The following is a 24,488-nucleotide window of genomic DNA, read 5'->3' on the forward strand; positions in this document are numbered from 1 at the left end:
CATAAATATGTGTATATGTGTTTATACTAGTAGTACTCTGTTTTGTGTGTGTTTTATTTATTTATTTATTTATTTATTTATTTATTTATTATTTAAATATATTTTTATTGATTTCAGAGAGGAAGGGAGAGGGAAAGAGAGAGGAAGAAACATCAATGATGAGAATCATTGATCAGCTGCTTCCTGCATGTCCCCTGCTGGGGATTGAGTTCGCAACTAAGGCATGTGCCCTAAACCAAAATCGAACCTGGGACCCTTCTATTCACTGAGCCAAACCAGCTATGGCAATGGTTGGCTCAGGATCCGCGGTTTGCCGCTCTGTTGACGAATGAGTTTGCCGACCACTGAGTTAGGACTTATGTGTTGTTTTAATATATTTTAATATGCTAGTTCTTTTATTAAGTCTCTGGGGCTGGTGTGGATCATTTGGTTGGAGTGTCAGCCCCTACTTCAAAAGGTTGCAGGCTCAATCCCCAGTGAGTTGAGTGGGCAACAAAATTACTTGTTTAGGGGAAAGCAGACTATCCATGGACCAATCAAATGTGGCCGGGACAAGGATCACCTTGAACAAGAGAGACAATTAGAGAGGCACCTCTGTAGAATACTTTAAGCCAAAGAGGGCACCCAGTAGGTGTTCATTGCTCCCCTCATCAATTTTCTTCTTTCAAAAATTTCTTGGTTGTTCTCTACTTTTTCTAGCCAATCAACATTAGAATCGCTGTTTCAAGCTTCTAAAGATATTCTATTTGGATTTTTATTGGAATTTCATTAAACCTGTAAATTAATTAAGAAAAACTGACATCTTTATAATTGTCACCGTTACTAAGGAATATGGCAGGACTTCCCATTTATTCAAGTCTTCTTTTATGTTCTTCAGTAAAATTTTGTAAGGTTTTTTTTAATTTTTATTCCTGTCCATGTCTCTTTATGGTTATTCTGCTGTATTTTATATCACTGATTTTAACCCAATTCCAATCTAACTTATACTTATTAATCTCAATTCTTTCGTTGCTAAAATAGAGAGAGGAAAGCAGTGGAAATTATTGGAAGAACATCGAATATAATTAAGAGAAAAGAATTATGTTTCTGGAGAGGGAGACAGGATTAACTTCAGGGCTGACTAGAACCATGGGCTGGAACACAGTTGAATCCTCGGTCATCTCCCTTCCCTACATAGCTCTGCATTTTTACTTTATTCTGGTATTTCCATTGTCCCAAAGAAAAGCCTTACTATACTCCTTATTAGTGGGAGAGTATGACCTTAAACTAAAAGCATTTTTTTTTTTTGTCATTAAAACATACTTTTTGAAATAAACTAACAGAAAACACTTTTGGGGAAGGGGGTAGGGTGAAGGGAGGGCAATGGAGAAAAATAGGAGGACAGTTGTTATATTTTCAACAATAGAACTAAGTTTTTAAAAAAATAAAATTAAAAAACAAACATACATTTTCATAGGATTCACTTAAAAAGAAATACAGGTTTCCAGCTACATTTGGTGGAACAAAGATATGAATTTCTCTCTGCCACTTTTAGGGAACATCAGTGAATATGGCAGTAAAGAGCCCAGTAGACATGCCTCAGTGGTTGAGTATCGACTTATGAACCAAGAAGTCACAGTTTGATTCCCAGTCAGGGCACATGCCCGGATTGCGGGCTCCATCCTCAGTGATGGTCGTGCAAGAGGCAGCAGATCAATGATTCTCTTCATTGGTGTTTCTGTCCTTCTCTTCTCTCTCTTCCTCTTTAAAATCAATAAAAATATTTTTAAAATAATGGCAGTAGGAGATAAAAGAATAGGAAGGAGAGGTGATAATAGCAGAAAAGAGATATTAATAACATTTTGAAAGCTGGAAAATGAATGGGTAGTATTTGAGTTAATGGATTTAAGAAAGCTGTCACTTTAGTGGGAAAGCCAAAGGGAAAAAAAATAATCAAACCACTCCAAAGTCAGAAAACTCCAACGTTATTCAGAAAAGTGAATCAGTGGTACCTTGGAGGAAACAAACAAACCAAACATTTAAAAGAATTCTGGGATGCCCTAACTGGTTTGGCTCAGTGGATAGAGCATTGGCCTGTGGACTAAAGGGTCCCAGGTTTGATTCTGGTCAAGGGCATATGTCTGAGTTGCGGGCTTGATCCCCATTAAGGGATGTGCAGAAGGCAGCAGATCAATGATTCTCTCTCATCATTGATGTTTCTATCTCTCTTTCTCTCTTCCTCTCCAAAATCAATAAAAATATATTAAAAAAAAAAAAAAAAAAACCTCTGGGAAAGCAAAACAATACAGGGAGAATGATAAAACAAAAACAATTATGGAAAAAGAAATCTTTCAGAAAGATAAAGTATTACATTCATAAACTACTAACAGTGTCTTATAAAAATATGTACAGAAAGCAAAAGTCTCTTAAAAAGTGAAAAATACAGAAACAGAAATTTAGAAGTCTATAACTTACCAGGAAGGTACAACACAGATGAAGAAAAAGAGAGAAAATTAGTTAAGGTGAATTTCACATAATATACAAATAACCATTTTAGAGTATACAATTCAGTGATATTTAGGGCATTCATCATATTATTCAACCACCTCTCTCTAATTTCCAAAATTTTTCATCACTGTAGAAGAATACAATGTAAAACATGTTTTGGATTGTGGAAGAGAAAACCGCAGGCCCAAAATGACATCACTTGTGCTAAAGCTGGTGATACCAAACCTAGATTTAATACCTGACCAATTGCTGTTTCAACATCTGGCAGGAACATAATATTAATCAACGAGTCAAAAATGTTCTGATTAACATCATGGGATAATCTGTCAAGAGGGCCTCTTCATCTCCCACGGAAAGAGGAGACAAATGCATATTAAAACCCTTCCAGTTCTCACCCCCTAAGAAAAGGGGGGAAAAAGATGTCCCTTTTTTTTTTTTTGCTAATAGTTTTATTGCCCCACCCTTCTTTTGTACAAAAACCATCCATTTGTACAACCCCTCAGAGCACGCCTCTAGTAGCTAGACAGGGTGCTGTCCACTTTATGAGACACTTAATAAAGCCAATTAGATCTTCACATTTACTTGATTGAATTTTGTTTGTTGTTGTTGTTTATGTTTTTATTAATTTTTTGAAAAGAGAGGAATGGAGGTGGAGAGAGAAACTCTACTGTGAGAAACATCAATTGGCTACCTCTTGCTGCTCCCCAACTGGGGATCAAACTTGTGACATTTTGGTACTATATGGGATGATGTTCCAACTCACTGAACCATATTGGCCAGGGCTGAATTTTGTTTTTTAACAAAATAAAAGAAACAAATTAGAAGGATTAACATCTGACTAATGGAAAAAAATAAAAACAAACAAACAACAACAACAACAAAATAGAGAAAATGGTGGGAAAGAATTATTAAAGAAATAATTTAAGACCATTTTCCAGAGCTAGTTAGAATTTTATTATTTAAAAAACATGCTGTGGCCCTGACTGGTTTGGCTCAGTGGATAGAGCATCGGCCTGTGAACTGAATGGTTCCAGGTTCGATTCCAGTCAAGGGCATGTACCTTGATTGCAGGCATATCTCCAGTGGGGGGTGTGCAGGAGGGAGCTGATCAATGTTTCTCTCTCATTGATGTTTCTAATTCTCCATCCCTCTCCCTTCCTCTCGGTAAAAAAGTCAATAAAATATTTTAAAAAACACAAAGAAAAACATACTGTGCCTTTTTTAAACTCAGCTCAACAGAGTATGAGAAGAGACAAACACTAAGATATCTACACTAATAAAAAGAGAAGTATTCAAATTTATTCACTCTGCTATACTCACCAGCCAACCAGGAGTGAGTATACAAATTAACCCAACAAAGATGGTGGGTTAATTTGCATACACAAGCACCGAGCGACCGAGGTGGGGGCATTTCACTCTGCCCCTGTTCGATCAGGGCCTCTGGGCAGCGTGGGAAGGTGGGGAAGGAGCAGAAAGAGGTGGTTCCGGGGCTGGGCTGGAGTGAAAAGGTGGTGCCAGCAGCCAGGGAAAGGAAGGCCCATTCTAGCACGAATCTTCATGTATTGAGCTTCTAGTATCAAGATAAAATATTAGAATATCGGGGATAAAGAGAAGATCCTAAAGTTTCCAAAGATAAGACAACTACTTACCTGAAGATAATTGGGTATCACAGTAACTTCAGAATTCTTTGTAGCACCACTGGAGTATAATGGAACAACACATTTAGAACTGTAGGTACATTTATTTCCATTTAGAACTCTACACTTACCTAAACTATCAGTCAACATGAAAAAATAATGTGTCATTTTTCAGAATACTAGATTTCAGAAAATGAATGTCCCTTCCTTTTTTAGGAAGCTAGTGAGAATGTAAACTAAGAAAGAAGAAGTGAGTGTGGGGGGGGGGGGGGGGGGGGGGGGAGGGGCATGGTGAGAGAAAAAGAGATCCACCAACGGAAAGAGGTGAAGGGAATTTTTGATGATGATGATGATGGCAAGGACTACAAGAGAGGAGTTCCTAGGATAATACAGGGGGAAAAAATTCATGAGCTATTTCACCCATAAAGAATAAAACATATAGATTACCTGATGTGTTTTGACATATTGAACAAAGCTTTAAAGTTTCTTTTGAGAGTTTGAGGGTAAATTAGTAATAGATACATAGAAGATAAAGCAATGAAAACAAATGAGGTGATCAGTAATTCCAGGAAAAATAAACAAAAGAATTGTACAATAATGAAAATATTCTTGCACACAAGGTAACTCAATTGTGGGTAATATTAACATAATTATAATAATATAAACACTGAATATTGATTTAACCCCAAATTGTGATAGGACTATAATACATTGGTTGATGAGAGAACGAGAAAGAGAGAAAAAGTTTGCAATGTACTTATGGCTTAGAATAAAATTTCCAATGAGAGCTCATATATAGATTTAATAAATAAGCCACTTAGATAAAAGTGAAAATGATGTGTTGGGAAATTACAATGTTTAAAATGTGGCTGTATTGATGACAAAAATACTGATGATGTAGATGCCTGTGACGAATTTGAATTAAATTGTTTAATAAATATATAGGAAAACATCCTAAAGTAACATTAAATAACATGATTTTATAAACATGTGTGTAAAATAAATTGTTAAATTATTTTTTAGTATTTTCTCAATGTTCCTAAAATAGTGCATATTCTAGTTGGGAAAAAAAAAGCGCACAACAATACATCCAGTAATTTTGCATGTTTTCATTAAGAAAATAAAGGATTGTTTTAAATTTGAAGTCACTTAGGCTACATGCTTTAGGAAAAGCTAAAAAAATCATTCACCTCTTCATCTGAAATTGAAATAGTCTCATATAATTCTCATAGACAGGCTCATAAAGTGAAAGGAAAGTCTATAGATTTGTTAACACAGAAGCAATAAACTGAGTGTGCCATTAATGTTATAATTGCAATTTTAAACTGTAAAGAGAAAAGTAACCAGTAAATGGCTCATATTTTAACCCCACCCAAAATTAACCCCACTCTCTTGGTCACATTGCTGACAATGGAGTCTTTCATTTTCATTCTTCGGAGTCCGGGGGCATCCTTGAAAGGACAAAAAGGAATTACCAAGGAAACCACTACAGAAATCCTGAGTATCTTTTAGGTGCTTTACAGCCGAAGACCTTTTGCACATGGTCACTGCTGTAATAGGAGGTAATGCCTCAGGCTCAGGCTGGGGCAAGTTTATGTGTGAAAAACCTCGTGCTTCCAAAGAATAAAGAAATTTTTAAAAAGTCCAAAAACAACAACAAAATTAGTCAAAAAGCAAACTATCTTCCTAGTAGAGAAGCGATTCTTTCTTCATTGTATTTACCAAAGAGATCATTCTGATGTAGATTACCCCAGTGGAGCGGAATTGTTCATTTTCTTAGTTGTTGGTAGATGCCACTACAAAAGGTTGAAGGGTTCAGACAGGGAAGAGGGAGTGCAGTCTTTTTTTTTTCCTGTTGCTCTTCAAGGGAGAGCTAAGTTTCTCTAAAAATATCTGAGTGAAATGTGATTTAATTACATAGTTCCTTGCAAATAAACGCATTTCCTAGTTACTATGGTAGAGAAAAATCCATTTTTATTTCTATCTCTTTAGTATTTTTTTTTTTTAGAATGAGGTGTTAAATTGTAATGACAAAGTTCATTTTACTGAGAGTTCATGACTCAATACTTATAACACTTAGTCATAAGGGGGAAACATGACCCCAGAATTATTTGATCTTTACTGACTCCATTTTAACAATTACATACAAAAAGAAAAGCAAGATGAAAAGCATCCTCTTAACTACTCAGATGGAAGTGTGAATCAAGAGGAACATTTTATAAGTGTTTATTGATATAAGCAAAGTTTCATTATCTGCCGGTATTATTATGTTGTGCATGAAAATATTCCTTGTGATAAGCAGCAATTACTATCAGCTAAGTATTATTTTCATGTTTACATTTCTATCTTCTGATATAAAACAAAATCTGTTTTTTTAAAAAGTACAGGGGGAAGAAAAGAGAGAAGTTACAATAAGCTATCAAGATTGTAAAAATCCAAACTGGTATGATTACAGGGCATGATGGCCACTGAATGGATCCATTAGTCATAATTAAAGCTGTCAGGAGCCAGTTAAATGGCTGTCTCTCAGGAGGTCACCTTTCACATATGAGCTGCCCTATGTCAAGTGTTAGCTGTGGCAGGAGGTTGAATCCTGCTTCATCTGGACAAACTCTAAAAACATTAAAAAAATTTTTTTTAACTTAATAGGAATGAAGTAGCAAGGTTCAAAAGTAATTTATTGTCTGGACTATAAAGCCCAAGCAGTGGTATTAACCAGTACGGGTGAACTTTATTGTCTGTCTGTCCAACCTGCTCAGTAGCCTCCTTGAGCCTCTCTAAGCCCCTCTTTAGCCTCTCCACTGGACTCTGGGCTGGCCTCTATGGACTGCACCGAGAGGGATTCCTTGCCCTCTGACTTCCATTTGGACCAGCCAATGGGAAGTGTTGTTGGAGACTGGAGAATGGAAAAAAGGAAAGTTTTATTTACTTGCTCTTGGATATGTAATTCCCTGGAGTCACTATGACCCAGGAGACTGACATATATGAACTGCACCATGGGCTTCAGAAGATCAAAAGGTGAGAGGACAAGGAGGAAGGTCAAGGAATTAATTACTGGGCACGGTGGAACCGCATAGAAACTTCATTTCTTTAATATGAACTTTTCTCCTTTCTTTCCCTTTGATTCAAACTGGCCACATCCAGCACCCTGGCACACCTGCCTCCTTCTCCCTCGAAGGACCACTCCCTTAATCAGTAAGCCCTCCAGACAATGAAGTTCTGATCAGCATCAAATAATCTTAAGAACAAAGCCTTAGATCTGCTGACCACAAAGACAGAGATAACATCTAGGCCTCAGATGTGTTTCAGTACCAGGGGCCAGCAAATTGGCAAAACCAGATGAAGTAACACCATGGCTGACATCAGGACCAAATTCAATGATCAATTATCCTCTATACTAGCATTGACCAATCAAGTAGAGACCATGACCCTAACTCCCGTAGTTGCAATTATTAATAATTTTCCCCTATATAACCCATCCTCTGGAAGCATTCTGAAAGCCAGGTTTTGGAGCATTAGCTCCCCTGTCTCTGGGAGTGGGCCACTTTCTAAAAATAAACCCTTACTTTCTTTGCTGCAAACTCCTGTTCATGTCTTGGGTTTTGATGTGTGTAGGCAGACGGACCCCTTTAGTCCTGTAACAATGGGACCAAAGTGTCCAATATCTGTCAGGTAGTCCCTCCCTATGCACACAGCCTTCTCTGTGTTTGGTAACTGCTTCCCCTGGCCCTGTTAGGCTCAGGAGTGACTTTGGGGGGCCAGGATGTTACTGAGTCTTTCATATGATCTCTTTACTTCCTGCCCACATCTTTGTTTATAGTCCTTATTGAACTCTCCTCCAATTTTCCTAATTTGATCCTACCATCAGTTTCCTGCTGGGACCCAGACTGATAGACTAGGTCTGATTCAGAAGGTAATATCTAAGCAGTGGCTTGACTAATCCACTAAAATGAGTCATGAGGGTAAGTGGGGGAAGTGTCAAGATGCTGTACCAGAGAGAGGGCTGGGGAGGAAGGAGTGTAGAAGGCAAGACCAAAGATTTAACAAGCTGTCTGCATGAATTGGGGATGGAGGTGTGTGGTGCATGGGAGTCAAATCATGTATGGCCTTGTTGGCCTTTGTAAGGATTTTGGCTTCTACTCTGAAAGAAATGGGAAGCCATCATAATCATACACTCCCTCACATCTAATGAAATCTAACAAGATTACTTTCTTATTATGGGTCAACAGTGGAGCTCTGGGACTATTGTGAATTTCTCAACCTAGGCTCCTGCCTGCTGATGAATGTGTGGGCGTGTTGAGCAGGCCCAGCATGCTTGGTACTGAGTCTTTCCTGATGCTGTGGGGGACATGACCTTCTCTTACAGTACAGAATTCAGAGACTACAGTGTCTTTTTCTGTTAGCATATTCTTTTCAGTTCAGTTAATGATTTGGGAGTGGGCACATTTTTCTTACTCTTTCTTTTTTTGTTGTTATTAAAGTCAATAGGCCCTTCTATGCTGACTTCAAAAAGAGTGTGCTTATCTAAAGGGTCTGGTAACAATAGAGAACTCACTGCCTCACTACTTCAGGGGAAACAATACAAGGAGTTAAACAGAGAAATGCCATCTGCCTGCTTACCTTTTCAAGAGGAATGTGTCTTGAATATTTAAAAGCCAGAGCTCATTTGCATGTTCAATCTAAAATTATTCAGAAAACAATATACAAATTTGAAGTCCGTTTTAATCCTTCAATTGAAATTTCCATCTGTACTGTGTCTTCTGGTGTTAAGCCTAAAAATCCTGCTATGCAGGTTACATGAATAAAGTTGAATTTCCTCCCATTGCCCCTCTGACAGTCCACCCTCTTCCTGCTGTTTGTCAGTGAACCCCTTGTGCAGGGCTCGTAATATCCAAATGTCTGTATCAGATGTGGGCATGCCCTACTCAATTAAGCTGATCTTTCCTAGGTTTCACCTCAATCAATATTACTATATATAGTAGTTCTATTCCCTCAGGCCCATTCTCCCCTTTCAGCTCAGAAGAAAACCAAGCTATTTAGCTAATTTGGTTAATTAAGCAAGCAGGCACCTTTTCCTCAAAGCTAAAACATAGTTGGCCTATCAGAACCTGTTCTAATCTTTCTTGTCTAACCTTGACCCCGATTTCTCTTAAAAAATTTTTTATTATTACTTAAAAAATATTTCTAGTTCTGTATATGAAATGGGCCATCCCAGGGGTGTGCAGTAGAAAGAGGACTGGACTTCCTCCTCTGAGTTTTAGTTTCTCTCTTTGTAAATTGGTGGCATTAAACCAAATCAGTAAAACTTCAAACATTTTTAGAAGTACCACAGGACTTTAAAGTCATAGAAATAATAAAACTCCCAACAACTATAGTCTAGTAATTATCATTTCATATAAAGAGAATATCCTATCTAATAAAAGACTAATATGAAGATTGACCATCACTCCAACACACAATATGGCTGCCCCTATGTGGTCAAAGATCCTGCCCCCATGTGGACACAAGATGGCCACCACAAGATGGCCAGCAGGAGAGGGCAGTTGGTAGGCACCAGGCCTGCAAGGAAGGGCAGTTGGAGGTAATCAAACCTCAGGAGAGGGCAGTTAGGAGTGACCAGGCAGGCAGAGGAGGGAAGTTGGGGACAAACAGGCTGGCAGGAGAGCAGTTAGACATAAATCAGGCTGGCATGGGAGTGGTTAGGGGGTGATCAGGTTGGCAGGCAGAAATGGTTAGGGGCAATCAGGAAGGTAGGCAGGTGAGCAATTGGGAGCCAGCAGTCCTGTACTGGGAGAGGACTGCCCATTTAGGCCCAATCCCAATGGGCCTAAACAGGCAGTTGGACATCCCTCAAGGGATCTCAGATTGGAGAGAGTGCAGGCTGGGCTGAGGGACCACCCCCACCCCTGTGCATGAATTTTGTGCACAAGGCCTCTAGTTTTTAATATAAAAAATCAAAGCATAATTCAGAAACAAGGTTTTTAAAATTATAATTTTATTTTTATGAATGAATGAACTCAATAATACATTATCCTTACTTTTTAAATTTTTTAAAATTACAGTTGATGTATAATATTATATTAGTTTCAGGTGTACAATCCCATGATTAAACATTTATGTAACTTATGAAGTGATCATCCTGATTAATCTGGTACCCATATGATCATATATACTTATTACAATATTATTCATTATATTCCCTATGCTCTATTTTACACCCCCATGACTATTCTGAAAATCAATGATTTTCAATCTTTTTTTTCATCTTATGGCACACATAAACTAATTACTAAAATTCTGTGGCAGTATAAACTGATGAACGAAAAGATAGATATAGAGACAGTAAAGCAACAAGCAGACTGTCAAATTACAGCAGGGATGGTAGGGAGATCTGGGGGAGATAAGAGATCAACCGACGGACTTGTATACATGCATATAAGTACAACCAATGGACACAAAACTCTGGGGAGGGAGGGTATGTATGGGAGGAGGGGACAATGGTAAAATATGTACACAGATAATAATTTAATTAAAAAAATAAAAATAAATTTAAAAAAAATAAAATTCTGTGGCACACTAAAAAAAATATATTCTATATTTTTTGCCAATCTGACAAAAATAAGTGACATTTTGATTTATTCACACCGAATGGTTATTGTTGTGTTGGCTGTTGTCATTTTTTAAATTTGATAATCTAAGGGAAAAGAGGTCAGTGCCTCTCACTAAATAGTCAGGTATTGCATGTTTTAAAAATGCTTGCAGCCCACAGGTTGAAAATGACTGTTCTAAACCCCTTCACCTTTTATAACCCCTTCCCCCAACCCTTCTATTATCTGGCAACCATTAAAATGTTATTTGCATCTATGAATTTGTTTCTGTTCTCTTTGTGTGTGTGTGTGTGTGTGTGTGTGTGTGTGTGTGTTTAGAATCAACCTATAAGTAAAATCATCTGGCATTTGTCTTTCTCTGTCTGATTTATTTCACTCTGCACATTACCCTAGGTTCAGCCATGTCATTGCAGATGACAAGATTTTATTCTTTTTTATGGCTGAATAATTTTCTGATGTATATGTGCACAACTTCTTCTTTAGCCATTCATCTACTTTTTTATTGATTCTGAAGAAAAGTAGAGGGGAGAGTGAGAAAGAAACATCAATGTGAAAGAGAAACATTGATTGGTTGCCTTCCACATGCACCCCAACCAGGGATCGAACCTGAAACCTGGGTATATGCCCCAATTAGGAATCAAACCCACTATCTTTTGGTGTATAAGATGATGCTCCAACCAACTGAACCACACTGGTCAGGGCATACCCACTCATCTATTGATGGACATTTAGGTGCCAGGCTATTGAAAATAATGTCACAATAAACATGTGGAAGTATATGTCTTATCAATTTACTGTTTGGGATTTCTTCAGATAAATACTCAGAAATGTCATTACTGGATCCTTCTTTATCTCTTGTGATAGCATTTGCTTTAAAGTCTGGTGGATAAAAATCAGGTGGGATATCTCCATAAGTATTGTCACCCCAGCATTTTTTAAATATATATATTTTATTGATTTTTTACAGAGAGGAAGGGAGAGGGATAGAGATAGAGATCGAGCTAGAAACATTGATGAGAGAGGAACATCCATCAGCTGCCTCCTGCACACCCCCTACTGGGGATCTGCCTGCAACCAAGATACATGCCCTTAACCGGAATCAAACCCAGGACCTTTCAGTCCACAGGTCGACTCTCTATCCACTGAGCCAAACCAGTTTCGGCAACCCCAGCATTTTTGTTTAGTTTTGTTTTGTTCAGTCTCTGTGTCTTTCAATCTGAAGTGAGCTCTGTTCACAACATATATATGGGTCTTGTTTAATTATCTGTTAAATCACCATATGCCTTTTGATTGGAGCATTTAATTCATTTCCATTTAAAGTAATCACTGATAGATATATATTCATTGCCATTTTGTTATTCATATTTTTATCTTTTTTCTCTTCTTTTTCTTAAATAAGACCCTATAACATTTCTTGTATACTGGTTTGGTAGTGATGAACTCCTTTAGCTTTTTCATGTCTGGGAAACTCAATCTATCATTTGATTCTAAATTATAGCTTTTCCAGGTAGTATAATCTTGGTTCTAGGTCTTTGATTTTCATCACTTTGAATGTTTCTTGCCAATCCATTCTAGGCTGCAAGATTTCTGATCAAAAATCAACTGACAATCTATGGGAGCTCCCTTGTAAGTAACAAACTGATTTTCTCTTGTTACTTTTAAGATGCTGTCTTTGTCTTTGACCTTTGGCATTTTAATTATGATGCCTCTTGGTGTGGGCCTATACGGGTTCATCTTGTTTGGGACTCTGAGCTTTCTGAACTTCTCTATTTCCTACACCAAGTTAGGGAAGTTTTCTATCATTATTTTTTCAAATAGATATTCAATTTCTTGTGCTCTCTCTTCTCCTTCCAGCACCTTCATGATATTAGTTTGTTTGAAGTTGTCCAGAGGCTCCTTAAAGTATCCTCATTTTAAAAAATTATTTTTTCTTCTTTTTATGAGATAGAGACACACACACCCCCCGCCCCCATGTGCTGTGTCCACTGTCATGTTGTAATTGAGTCTTGATTGCTATTGACATGTCACTAGGAGGGATTGATCCCAAGGTTGAACTGTGACAAGGAACAGCTGCCACTTATATCAGAGCTGCTATGTAGGGGCAGACACCACGGAGTAGGCCTTTGGTGCTGCTGTGTCTTCCCCTTGAATGTGTAACTTTTGGAGGTGGTTGCAATCTGTCATGGTCTGAAGCTGTCTACTGGGTACACTGACTCTGGGGCCTCCCTGGAGGTCAAAGTCAGCCACTCTCTGTGCCCTGCCTCCCAACCTGAAGCTGCAGAGTGATCTGCCTGTTGAGCTTAGAGGTTCCTGGAAGAGGCCAAACTGTGGACTGAGGCTGGCTGCTGTTAGCACCAGGTCTGGAGCCACTTACTGAGAAGCACAGACCAGATGCTGATTGTCTGAGAAATTTTAGAAAAGTCTGAATCATGAGCCAAGACAGGTATGGAAAAACCACTGGAAACCACTTGGATGGCCTCCAAGTTAGGTGGAGTGGGGACTCAAAGAATCACCAGCATGGAGAAAACAGTGTGATCCAAGATGATGGCTACTCAGATATGGCACCCATCTGGCAACTGTGGTGTGTGTGTGTGTGTGTGTGTGTGTGTGTGTGTGTGTATGTGAAGGTCTCTAAAAATGGAGCGATAGCCTCTGCCACCATTTTTGGCCTGTCAGAAAGCTATCCCCTCTCCCGCCACCACTCTCATCCTGATGGAAAATAATTCAACTCCTCACCAAATGTCCCTGTGCCTTTTGAATTGCTGCCTCAGCACTGGAGCTCAGAGGGAGTAAGTCTGAGTAAGGCTGTTCCTGGTATCTTTAAGTGAAACTGCCTGGGACTCCAATAGCCCTCCACTTACTCAGCCCTCCACTTACTCAGCCCTTCACTTACAATCCCAAATGTTTTTTTATAGCCACACATTATGGGGACTTCTCTTCCTGGCACTGGAACCCTGGGCTGGAATGCCTGGTGTGGGGCTGGGAACCCTCACTTCTCAGGAGGGACCTCTGTAGTGGAGATATCCCACCTGATTTTTATCCACCAAATGTGGGTGTAGGACTAGCCCTTTTGTGTCTCTACTCCTCCTATCAGCCTCAATGTGGCTTCTTTAAATCTCTAGTTGTAGGACTTCCATTCAGCCATATTTCAGGTGGTTCTGAATGATGGATTTTCTGTAGTTTATTTGTAATTTTGATGTGTTTGTAGGAGGTTCTGAGTATTGCCTTTACCTGAGCTGCCATCTTGATTAGAACTATTTATTTATTTATTTATTTATTTATTTATTTATTAAAAAACTTTACCTCTTGTCAGTGAAAACTTTTTCTTGGAATTGCAGCTTCTGAGAACCTTTATGGTTTTAAAAGTCTGTACTTCAACTCTTGTCCAGATAAATCTGGTGGCTACTGACTTGGCCTTCAGTATGATCTTGTTTCTTGAGGCTTCATATCTTTCATGTCTAGCCTGATATAGCAATAGATTAATTCAATTAAAAGATGAAATGATCCCTGCCCAACTACAGTCATGCATGGAAGGAGTATATCCCAGAAGTAGGATGAGTATAACCCAGAAGAGGGTGAACCCTTGCACTTCCATCCTAACCCAAAATCTGCAGCAAATCAGTCAAGTCCATTCTAGGCTCTATGTTTAAAAGCCTAAATCCCTCAGGCCTCTCCTAAACCTGAACCTATGGTATATCTCAAAAATCACCATCATTCTTATTTTTTAAAATAGTTTTTCTTTTCTTTTAAAAATTTTTCAATTACAGTTGATATTCAATATTACTTTATAATTGTTTCAGATGTACAAAATAGTGATTAGACATTCATATTATTTACAGTGACCTCTCACTCTTACTCCTCCATAAGTCTAGTACCCAGCTAGCTTCATACATCGTTATTACATTTATAATTCAACCTGAGGCCCGGTGCATGAAATTCATGCATGGGGGCAGAGGGGTGTCCCTTACTTAGCCCAGCCTGCACCCTCTCCAATCTGGGACCCCTTGGTAGGATCAGCCTGGTCACCCCTAACTGCCCTCCCCTTCAGGGTTGATCGCTTTCAACTGGCCTCCCTTGAAGGCCTGGTGCCTCCCAAACTGCCCTCCTCTACTGCCCTCCTCTACTGGCCATCTTGTGATGGCCATCTTGTGTCTACATAGGGGCAGGATCTTTGACCACATGGGGGCAGCTATCTTGTGTGTTGGAGTGATGGTCAATCTACATATTACTCTGTTATTAGTTAGGATAGAGGCCTGGTGCATGGGTGAGGGCCAGCTGGTTTGCCCTGAAGGGTGTCCCAGATCAGGGTGGGGGTTCTCTTGGGGTGTGGGACAGCCTGCGTGAGGAGGGGCCTGTGGTGGTGTGCAGGCTGGCCATGCCCCTGCAGTGACCCAAGCGGAGGTCCTGGTATCTGGGATATATTATCTTCTACAATTGAAACTTTGTAGCCTGGAGTGGATTCAAGCCTCCAGCTCGCTCCAAGGCCGGCAGCCATTTCTGTTGGAATTTGTTCACCTTTTTATTTTTTTTAATATATTTTATTGGTTTTTCACAGAAAGGAAGGAGAGTGATAGAGATTTAGAAACATCGATGAGGGAGAAACATCGATGAGAGGGAAACACTGATCAGCTGCCTCCTGCACACCCTCTACTGGGGATGTGCCTGCAACCAAAGTACATGCCCTTGACCAGAATCGAACCTGGGACCCTTCAGTCTGCAGGCTGATGCTCTATCCATTGAGCCAAACCAGTTAGGGCTTGTTTACCTTCTATAATTGAAACTTTATAGCCTGGAGTGGAGGCCTAGTTTGGCTAGGGCAGGTGGAAACCTTTGCTTCTTTTGTTGCCTGGGAAACCCAAGTCTCCCTCTTGCTCTCTGTGGCTGCAGCCATCTTGGTTGGGTTTACTTGCATACTTGATCTGATTGGCTAGTGGGTGTGGCTGATGGGCATGGCTTGTAGGTGTAGTGGAGTGATGGTTAATTTGTATATTATCCTTTTATTAGGTAGGATATGCTGCAGTGAACATAAGGGTTTATACATCTTTTCAAATTAGTGTTTTGGATTTCTTCAGATAAATATCCAAAAGTGGAATTGCTGGGTCATAGGTAATTCTATTTTTAATTTTTTGAGGAACCTCCATACTTTTTTTCATAGTGGCTGCACCAATTTGCAATCCCACCAACAATGCATGAGGGTTCCTTTTTCTCCACATCCTCAACAGCACTTGTTTTCATCATCACTCTTTAAGTGGCTATTTACACTCCTAAAAACAGCCTGTCTATAAGCAAGGCAATGCATTTACTTATTGAGAGCCAGGGTGCCTGATTCAAATTTTGGCTTTGCCACTAGATAGGTGCATGCTTTTGGTCAAGGTGTGTCACCTCCTATGCCTAAGGTTCCTTATTTATAAAATCTGGGCAACTATTTTATCTGCCTTATGAAGTTATTGTGTGGACTAAGTGAGTTGATATACTTAGAACAGTACTGCTCCTATCATTAAGTTTTCAATTATAACTTTGATTAATGTGTCTCAAGAAGTATGGGACTAGAAAAACATATTTTTTAAGAATTAAAAAGGTCCTAAAAGAAGTGCTAGTGCTTTTGGATTATTAAAGCCAAATGGGATTATCACCCAAATACATAAAATTAAGAAGTCAATTATAAATCTTAAAAATGTATTTCTCTTAAAGGATAGGTTCAAAAATAATTTAGATAAATTCTTACAGAATGAGTGCATAATAAATTTTAGAGAGAACTGAAGATGGTCTGTGGTACATAATTATTTTTCCCGAGTGGAGTTAGGAAACCAAATCCTTTCTAGAAATAAGAAGCCAAACTTCTTGTCAATACATGTAAATGACTTTGGAAACTTAGGAAAATACTAGTGCTAAAGCCCCCCATCAGAGCTATTAAATCAGAACCTCTAAAGATGGGGACCCAGACTCTGGTATTTTTTTTAAAGCTCCCCAAATACCTGTAAAGGTGCACCAGGATTTAGAAACTGCTGGGTAAAACAGGTTCTCTAGAGCAATTTGTCTTAATTCTTTTGTTTGTATCTAATTTCCAGTTCTATTATCCACAAGCAGAATTCCATTACCAGTTCTATTATCCACAAGCAGAATTCCATTATCTCTTCTCATTTTTTTTTTTTTTCCCCCCTGCTGGCTCCTAGCTTCTGATCTATTGTGCTGGATGTGTTACAACCTTCCTATGAAAATGTGGACACTCAGCATGGTGGACACTCAGTAAGTATTAGAGAAAAATAATAACAAATAATAGTACAAATTATGAGTGCCAGTTCTCCCCAGGTTAAATCAACAAAAATGTCTGAACTAGAACAACCTTTATGACTCTCCAACAATGGATATGGATATTCAGTTGTTGATGAAAGAATTTCCAGACCTTCAGAAAGCTTTATAAGAATTTATTTGAGCCAAAGTTTTGAGGACATGCCCAGAAGCAAAATCTCAAGGGATTGAGAAAATGTTCCAAAGAACAGCAGATTTGCAGCTTATTTTATACATTTAGAATCAAAGGAGAAAGTGTAAGAAAGGTTACACGAAATTTATTGGTGGTAGATTAAAGAGGTAGGAGAAAGCATAATGGGGTTAACCTCTAGCATTGGCTTTTAAGGAAAATGGGAAGATACACGCTTCTTTGAAATTAGTGTGTACAGGATAGTTAAAATTTAACATTTATAGTATGGTCTGTAGGCAACAAAATAACAATGAGGAGCTTTGTGGTCTCCTACTCTGTAGGTCTTGTGCCAGCTGTGCCTTCAAGTGTCTAGAAAAGAAAATTACCCTGATATTTCAAAGGTATATTATACTAGATTAAGGTGACCAGACATCCCGCTTTTGGCGAGACAGTCGCGATTTTTAATAATTTGTTCCGCGTCCTGCGGTGTTTTAAAAATGTCCCGATTTTTGGAAAGATTCTTTTATATCTTTTGGACTTTTTTTAAAACGCCGTGGGACGCGGGACAAATTGTTTAAAAAAAGCGGGACTTCTGGTCACCTTATCATAAGAACAATGGGCAGGGCCTAGGCTGGCCTGGTTCAGTGGTTGAGCGTTCACCTATGAACCAGGCGGTCAAGGTTCTATTCCCTGGTGGGGGTTGTAGGCTGGATCCCCAGTGTGGGTGTGCAGAAGGCAGCCAATCAATGATTCTCATTGCTGAAGTTTCTATCTCTCCATCTCACTTCCTCTCTTAAGTAAATTATATATATGCCATTTAAGGTAAAGACTAATATATAAAGAAACACTTAAGGCAGGGCTCACTTAAGGTAAAGATTAATCTTAGCGAAGGAAGCTATAGGCCTGTAATGTTGACTTCCCACCATGATCTGCCCAGTTAGGAATTTATGCTAAGTCAAGACAATGCTCTGCAGTTACTTTTAGTCCCTGGGCTTGTCGGGCCCACCAACTAGTCCCTAAACTTGTCCAGTCTACTCTGTCGCCCCTTTCCGTTCACACAGTTAGTTAGCTTCAGTTAGCTTGCAGTGTTGTGTGTGTTGGCCAAGCAACAGCTACACGGGGGTAAAAAACTGAGTGGCAATACTGTTACCTCCAATAAATTTTCTGAATCCTAAAGCTATCAGGACTATTTTTCCCTGGGAAACAAAATCTCCAAATCCCAAGTCGCTACCAAAAGCTGCATCAAGTCTGGGGCCAACTCCCCCCTGCGGTGCAGCCCCACAGCCCGCACCTGTGCGCGGTCCTTCCTGCTGGGCGGGCCGTGGAGCCAGGCTCCGCCTCCCCCGCCGCCAAACAGACTCTGATGAGCTGTGCCTTGGCCTTGGACGCGCGTGCGCACTAGCGAGGGAGGGCGGGCCGAAGCTGAAGGAGGCGGTGCAGGCCCTCGCCATCAGCAGCCCATTGGCTGTCGCCTCGTAGGCCACGCCCCGGGGCTTGGGAGACGGCGGGGCTGGCCACGTTAGGCTGCGGGCTGGGGGCTGAGCTCGTGGCAGAAGAGAGGTAAGCGCTGCGGGGTGGCAGGCGGCGCACAGCCGGCCGCTGCCGGTGATCGGCCGCCGCCGGGTCGCACCCGCCTGCGGGCTTATCTCAGCGCGCGTGCAGGGCGGCCGGGGCCTGGGGCTCTGCAGGGAGGGACATGGGGCATTGGAGCATGTGGCCGCAGGGCCTGGTCGCGGCGTGGGCCGTCCTGCAAGGGGACAGGTCTTGCCGGTTGCCCTAGTCTTATCTTTTCTGGATTCTGAACTTCGCGGGGACTAGGCCTTCCTTGTTAAGGAGGTCGATGATGCCGGCTCTGGTGCCTGCGGTGGGGTCAGTGGGGTCCTGACTCGGAAACTGATCATGTGATCCTTGCACACTCACCTGCAGTAGATTGCAGTCCTCGCAGACTCTCCCACCGGTTCCCAAGTCCAGGGCAGCGCAGGGGATTCTGTCCATGTCTTGTCTGGCCTGGGGTGGCTGTCTCCTCATTGCTAGTGACTCACTCAGGTCCTGTCCACTTCAGTGCAAAGATTTATGGGTTAGCAGGGCCTGTTTTCAGATCTCCTGGTTCTCTGGTCCTCACTTGCGGGAGTTACCCGAAGAAATCGTATGTGCCTGTATGTACCTAACAGCACATACACGTATGTTTTGAAATGTCTGCAAAAGCTATGCGGAGATTTGCAGAGACTTGCACTTATGTTGCACCTACTCCCGTGAGTTTTAATTTTATCTGTGGCATCCTGATCCCTTAGTTTTTAGTTCCTGGATTTGGAGCTTCTAAAATCAATGAAGTCATCCTATCAAGTATCATGCAATCTTCATCGATTCAACACACCTTTTGGATGGCTGTCTTGATGGTCAGGATCTTAAGCTACAAACCAATAGGCATTCCTGTCTTTTCTATCAGTTTATCTGCCAGTTTTATTTTCTAGATTTGAGATGGAGTTGTTGTTGATGTTTCAATTTCAGGTTCTAGATTTAGGAACAGAAGCTTATGATCCTATATCATAAGATAAAACTCTTCTGGGACCTCCTTGCTTTCTTTACTTTCACCTCTGCTAAGCCTCAAACCATGATGGCCCAGAGACCTAATCTTGCTAACTGTATCACTAAAGGCCCCTAAGTCTGAAGATCTATTTGTAAAGTGAGGAGGATGGGTTTGAAATATTCTGTAATTTGAGATGTTTAATGACAGGGGCAAATAGCATGTTTATTGTGTTAACAGAACTGACCATTTTAAAAACACAGTATGTATTTTATGCTTAAGTTTTAATTTTTTTGAATTTGTTCACATTCAGTTTTTGACTATCAAGCAAGTGTATGTTTTTTATTTTGATTCGCATCCAACTCCTGTATACAAAGCACTATGACTCATCTGAAGTAAACAAAATAGTGAAAAATTATAAAATTCTTGTCTTGTCTGCACCTACGGCACACCAGGCAACATCTCGCGGCACACTAGTGTGCCGCGGAACAGCGGTTGAAAAACGCTGTGTTAACCATTATTTTATCAATCTAAAATTTACTATATTTTAACTGATTGCTGCTGGGCCAACTAAGCAGCCCTTATGACCACATAATCAGCTGGTATCTATGATGTGCACTGACCACCAGGAGGCAGATGCTCAACCCCCCCCACCCCCCCCCCCCCCCCCCCCCCCCCTCCCCCCGGCTGGCCAGCTTGGGCCTGATTGGGACTGGGCAAGATAGCCCCAATTGCAGGCCAGGACAAGGGGCATGCATGGGCCTCTAGGAGTTATATAAATATAAGTCTGTGATTAACAATTAGTGATAAATTGGACAGAGTTTGTGTCCATGATTGGAAATGAACATGGGATGCTTGTCAATTTTCTTCCGTTTAAATTATTTGAAAGAATTTTTTTGTTATTGTTAATGCTCACCTGAGGATATTTTCCCATTGATTTTAGAGATAGTGGAAGGGAAGGGGAGAGACACAGAGAGAGAAACATTGATGTGAGAGAGACACATACCAATTGGTTACTTCTCACAGGTGCGCTGACCAGGGCCAAGAATGAGCCTGCAACCGAGGTACCTGCCCTTGACCGTAATCAAACCCTTCATTCTACAGGCTCATGCTCTGTCCTGTGAGCCAGACTGGCTAGGGCTGAAGGAAAAAAAATTTTAAAAAAATATATTTTATTGATTTTTTACAGAGAGGAAGGGAGAGAGATAGAGAGCTAGAAACATCGACCAGCTGCCTCTTGCACACCCCCTACTGGGGATGTGCCCGCAACCAATGTACATGCCCTTGACCGTAATCGAACCCAGGACCCTTCAGTCCGCAGACCGACGCTCCACCACTGAGCCAAACCGGCTTTGGCTGAAGGAAAATTTTTAAGCAATGCGGATGATTCTGCTTATTTTCAAACATTAAGACTGCAATTTATTGTTTTTATAAATTGGGTCTCCCACATACTTCTGTCCCCAATTTTTTTTTTTTTTTTAAACATATTCCAGGTCACAGTGGAAGTCATAAAATTGCATTTATGGCCAAAACCGGTTTGGCTCAGTGGATAGAGCATCGGCCTGCGGACTGAAAGGTCCCAGGTTCGATTCTGGTCAAAGGCATGTACCTTGGTTGCGGGCACATCCCCAGTAGGGGCTGTGCAGGAGGCAGCTGATCGATGATTCTCTCTCATCGATGTTTCTAACTCTCTATCCCTCTTTCTTCCTCTCTGTAAAAACTCAATAAAATATATTTAAAAAATTGCATTTATGATTTTTAACTTGTGTTAATTTATATTGGCTTTCATTCAGTTAGCCTGAGTTTACTTTAGTTTTATATATTTTGAAGACATTTAAAAAAGTTTCACATTCCATTCCATATAAATTTTCATTGCTCATGATAAGAAAATATTTGTTTAGTCCCAAGGAAGTTGAGAATCCAATCTACATAGATTGTTCATTATTACTTATTTAAAGATTTATCTTTTCACTTGTCGGGGGACCAATGAAGCATTCCGACAGGCTTCTAAACTGAACATTAGTCCTTCCCAGTGCATTAGAATATATCTTCTCTCTTTTTGGTCAGATAAGCTACTGCTTGCTAATTTGGTTGATAAGCAAGCATCTTAAGCAAATGTTATGATTATGGATGTTGCAATTATAGTTTTATAATGAGGTTTTTTGGCTGCTCGGGTGTAACTTTCTCTCCTCTGTTAACAAACCTTTTTTTTTTTTGAACTAACTGTTCTTAGAATTTACTTTAAGTTTTACTCTATTTAACAATCCTTGAACATGTTTATGTAGTCAAACCTTCAGGTGTTAGTATATGCTATTAGGACATAAACATGGAGGGCGTAGAGGAAACTTTTTATTCAAGCTGTTTTAAGACATTTAAGTAAATAGAATTTTAAAGAGTTATGGATATGGTAGCAATCAGTACATATAATAGAGATGAAGGAACTTAGATGGTATGCCCTCAAAGATCTATCTAATAATAGAAGAATATGCTAATTAGCCTGGACGCCATGACATCACGACCAAACAGCAAGGACCAAAGGCTGCATGGTGCCTGGCTGGTGTGAGGGACGTCAGGTCACTACCCCTGCCCCTCGGGGCTCAATGAGAACCTCAGGCCATGCACCGCAAGCCCTCTCCCCCCCCTCCCCATCGCCCCAGTGCCAGGTCTGGAGACCTGAGGCTGCACCCCCGCCCAGAGGGGCTTGATGGTGGAACTGGCCGGGTCTGGGTCTCACCCAATAGGGGTCGGGCCAGCCTGGTCTGGGTCTCCAACATTTTCAAAGCACGTGCGGGTAGTGGGTGGGGATTTGACTCTAGGTCCTGTGACATGCCCCAGTCTCTGACAGGAGGGAGATTTTCATATACATTTTACTAATTTTCTTTCATCTCTGACACTTCTATTATAGAGAAAGGGCAAATAGCAATATTAAAATATTTTCTCTAATTAATTCCCTTTTAATGTGCATGAATTTCATGCACTGGGCCACTAGCATAGAGAAAAATGTCATGGAAATATTCTTCTGGACCATGGAGCTTGGAAGGATGATTAGCTGTCACTGAAGTAATCACCAAAGAATGAGAGTCTACTTTCCATTAGACCTGGGAGGTTGGGGGACCATCTAATGGAGAAGCTGAGCATCTCAAAGGAAAAGTTCATGACCATGGTATTCAGAGTCCAAAAGGTTGGGAGGGAAGGCAGGTTAGAACCGGGTTAGATTTGGGTGTGAGTGAGGAAGGTTTTCTTAATCATATGGCTGGCTTTGAAGTTCCAAATAGTAGTTTGGATTTCAAGTTTTAATGAAGCTTCCTGTTGTCAACTTTTACCCAACAAATCATAGTGTTTAGTACAGGTGTAGTATGATTTCTAAATTTAAAAATAATATATGTCTCAGTGAATATGGGTATTATTTGTCAGGAAAAGCAGCAGAGGCAATGGCTTTTTTGCTTCTGTTCTTTTATGAACCTCTTTTGGCCTTTGGACTTCCAAACTACTTTGGCAAATACTTTTTATCACATGTGACATCTCTCGTCTTCTGTTAGGATGCCTGGAAAGTTGTGTTAAGCATCTTTAGTTCTGGGTTAGTTCTGGGCTCAGAGGTGTGAAAAATGTCTTGATCCTAATGATCGTTTTCATAGATGTGGGAGGTGGGCGTACCTGTATTTACCTCTGATTTCCTTCCTGTTATTTTTAGGACCTGGAGTTTTAGTAGTGTTTCCAAGGACTACTCCCACTCACGCATAAGATACTGTTCCTTTCATTTACTCAAAGATTTGGCTCCAGTGTCTCTCTCTCCCCGTAAGATTGCATTTTCTAATGAGATTATTCCCTTTAGTACATCCATATGCTGTGATTCCTGTTATTCCTTCTTTCTTAAAAATAATTACTGTTAATGAATTATCAATATTATTTCTTCTTGACCACATTCATTCTTAGCCACCACACAATTTTTTTCCCCCTTTTATGGGCAAACTATACTTATGTGTTCAATTACTTTACTCGTATTTACTTATTTAGAGAAGGGAGATTTATTTTTTTCACTTATCTATAGGAGAGAGAGACAGAGGGACACAGAGAGAGACACAAAGAGACATTGATTTATTGTTATGCTTATTTATGCATTCATTGGTTGTCTCATGTGTATGCTGTGATAGGAGATGGAAGCTGCAACCTTGGTGTATGGGGAGGATGCTCTAACCAACTGAGCTACCCAGCCTGGGTTCCTCCTATTCTTTCTTAAATTCAATTTAATTAGGCTTTCCTTCTCATAATTCTAAAAGAAATTCTCTCCTCAAAGTTACAGTGACTTTCATTTTGCTAAGTCTGAAGCTGCTGCTCCTCCTCCTCCTCCTCCTCCTCCTCCTCCTCCTCCTCCTCCTCCTCCTCCTCCTCCTCCTCCTCCTCCTCTTCTTCCTTCTTCTTTTCTTCCTTTTCGTCTTCTTCTTCCTCCTCCTCCTCCTTCTTTAATATAACTCTATTGATTTCAGAGAGGAAGGAAGAGGGAGAGAGAGATAGAAACATCAATGATGAGAGAGAATCATTGAGGAGAGAAAGTGACTGCCTTCTCTGCACACTCCCTAATGGGGATCAAGCCCACAACCCGAGCACACATGCCCTTGACCAAAATCGAACCTGTAGGCCAATGGTATATCTACTGAGCCAAACCAGCTAGGGTGAGATCATTCTTTTCTTTAAAAATTTATCTTTATTGCCGAAACCGGTTTGGCTCAATGGATAGAGCGTCGGCTTGGGGACTGAAAGGTCCCGGGTTCGATTTCGGTCAAGGGCATGTGCCTTGGTTGCGGGCATTTCCCCAG

At 40.4% G+C, this 24,488-nt stretch overlaps 1 protein-coding gene across 1 annotated transcript in view; it reads left to right on the forward strand.

Annotated features, from left to right (window-relative positions):
* Positions 1 to 18,639: 18,639 nt before the first annotated feature.
* FOCAD (focadhesin) overlaps positions 18,640 to 24,488 on the forward strand; it is a 262,856-nt gene continuing 257,007 nt past the window's right edge. Inside the window, exon 1 of the mRNA XM_036434175.2 lies at positions 18,640 to 18,710. The gene's annotated coding sequence lies outside the window, so the exon portion shown is untranslated. The remainder of the gene's footprint in view (positions 18,711 to 24,488) is intronic.

Source organism: Pipistrellus kuhlii, unplaced genomic scaffold (genome assembly GCF_014108245.1).
Source record: "Pipistrellus kuhlii isolate mPipKuh1 unplaced genomic scaffold, mPipKuh1.p scaffold_m20_p_12, whole genome shotgun sequence".
NCBI lineage: Eukaryota > Metazoa > Chordata > Mammalia > Chiroptera > Vespertilionidae > Pipistrellus > Pipistrellus kuhlii.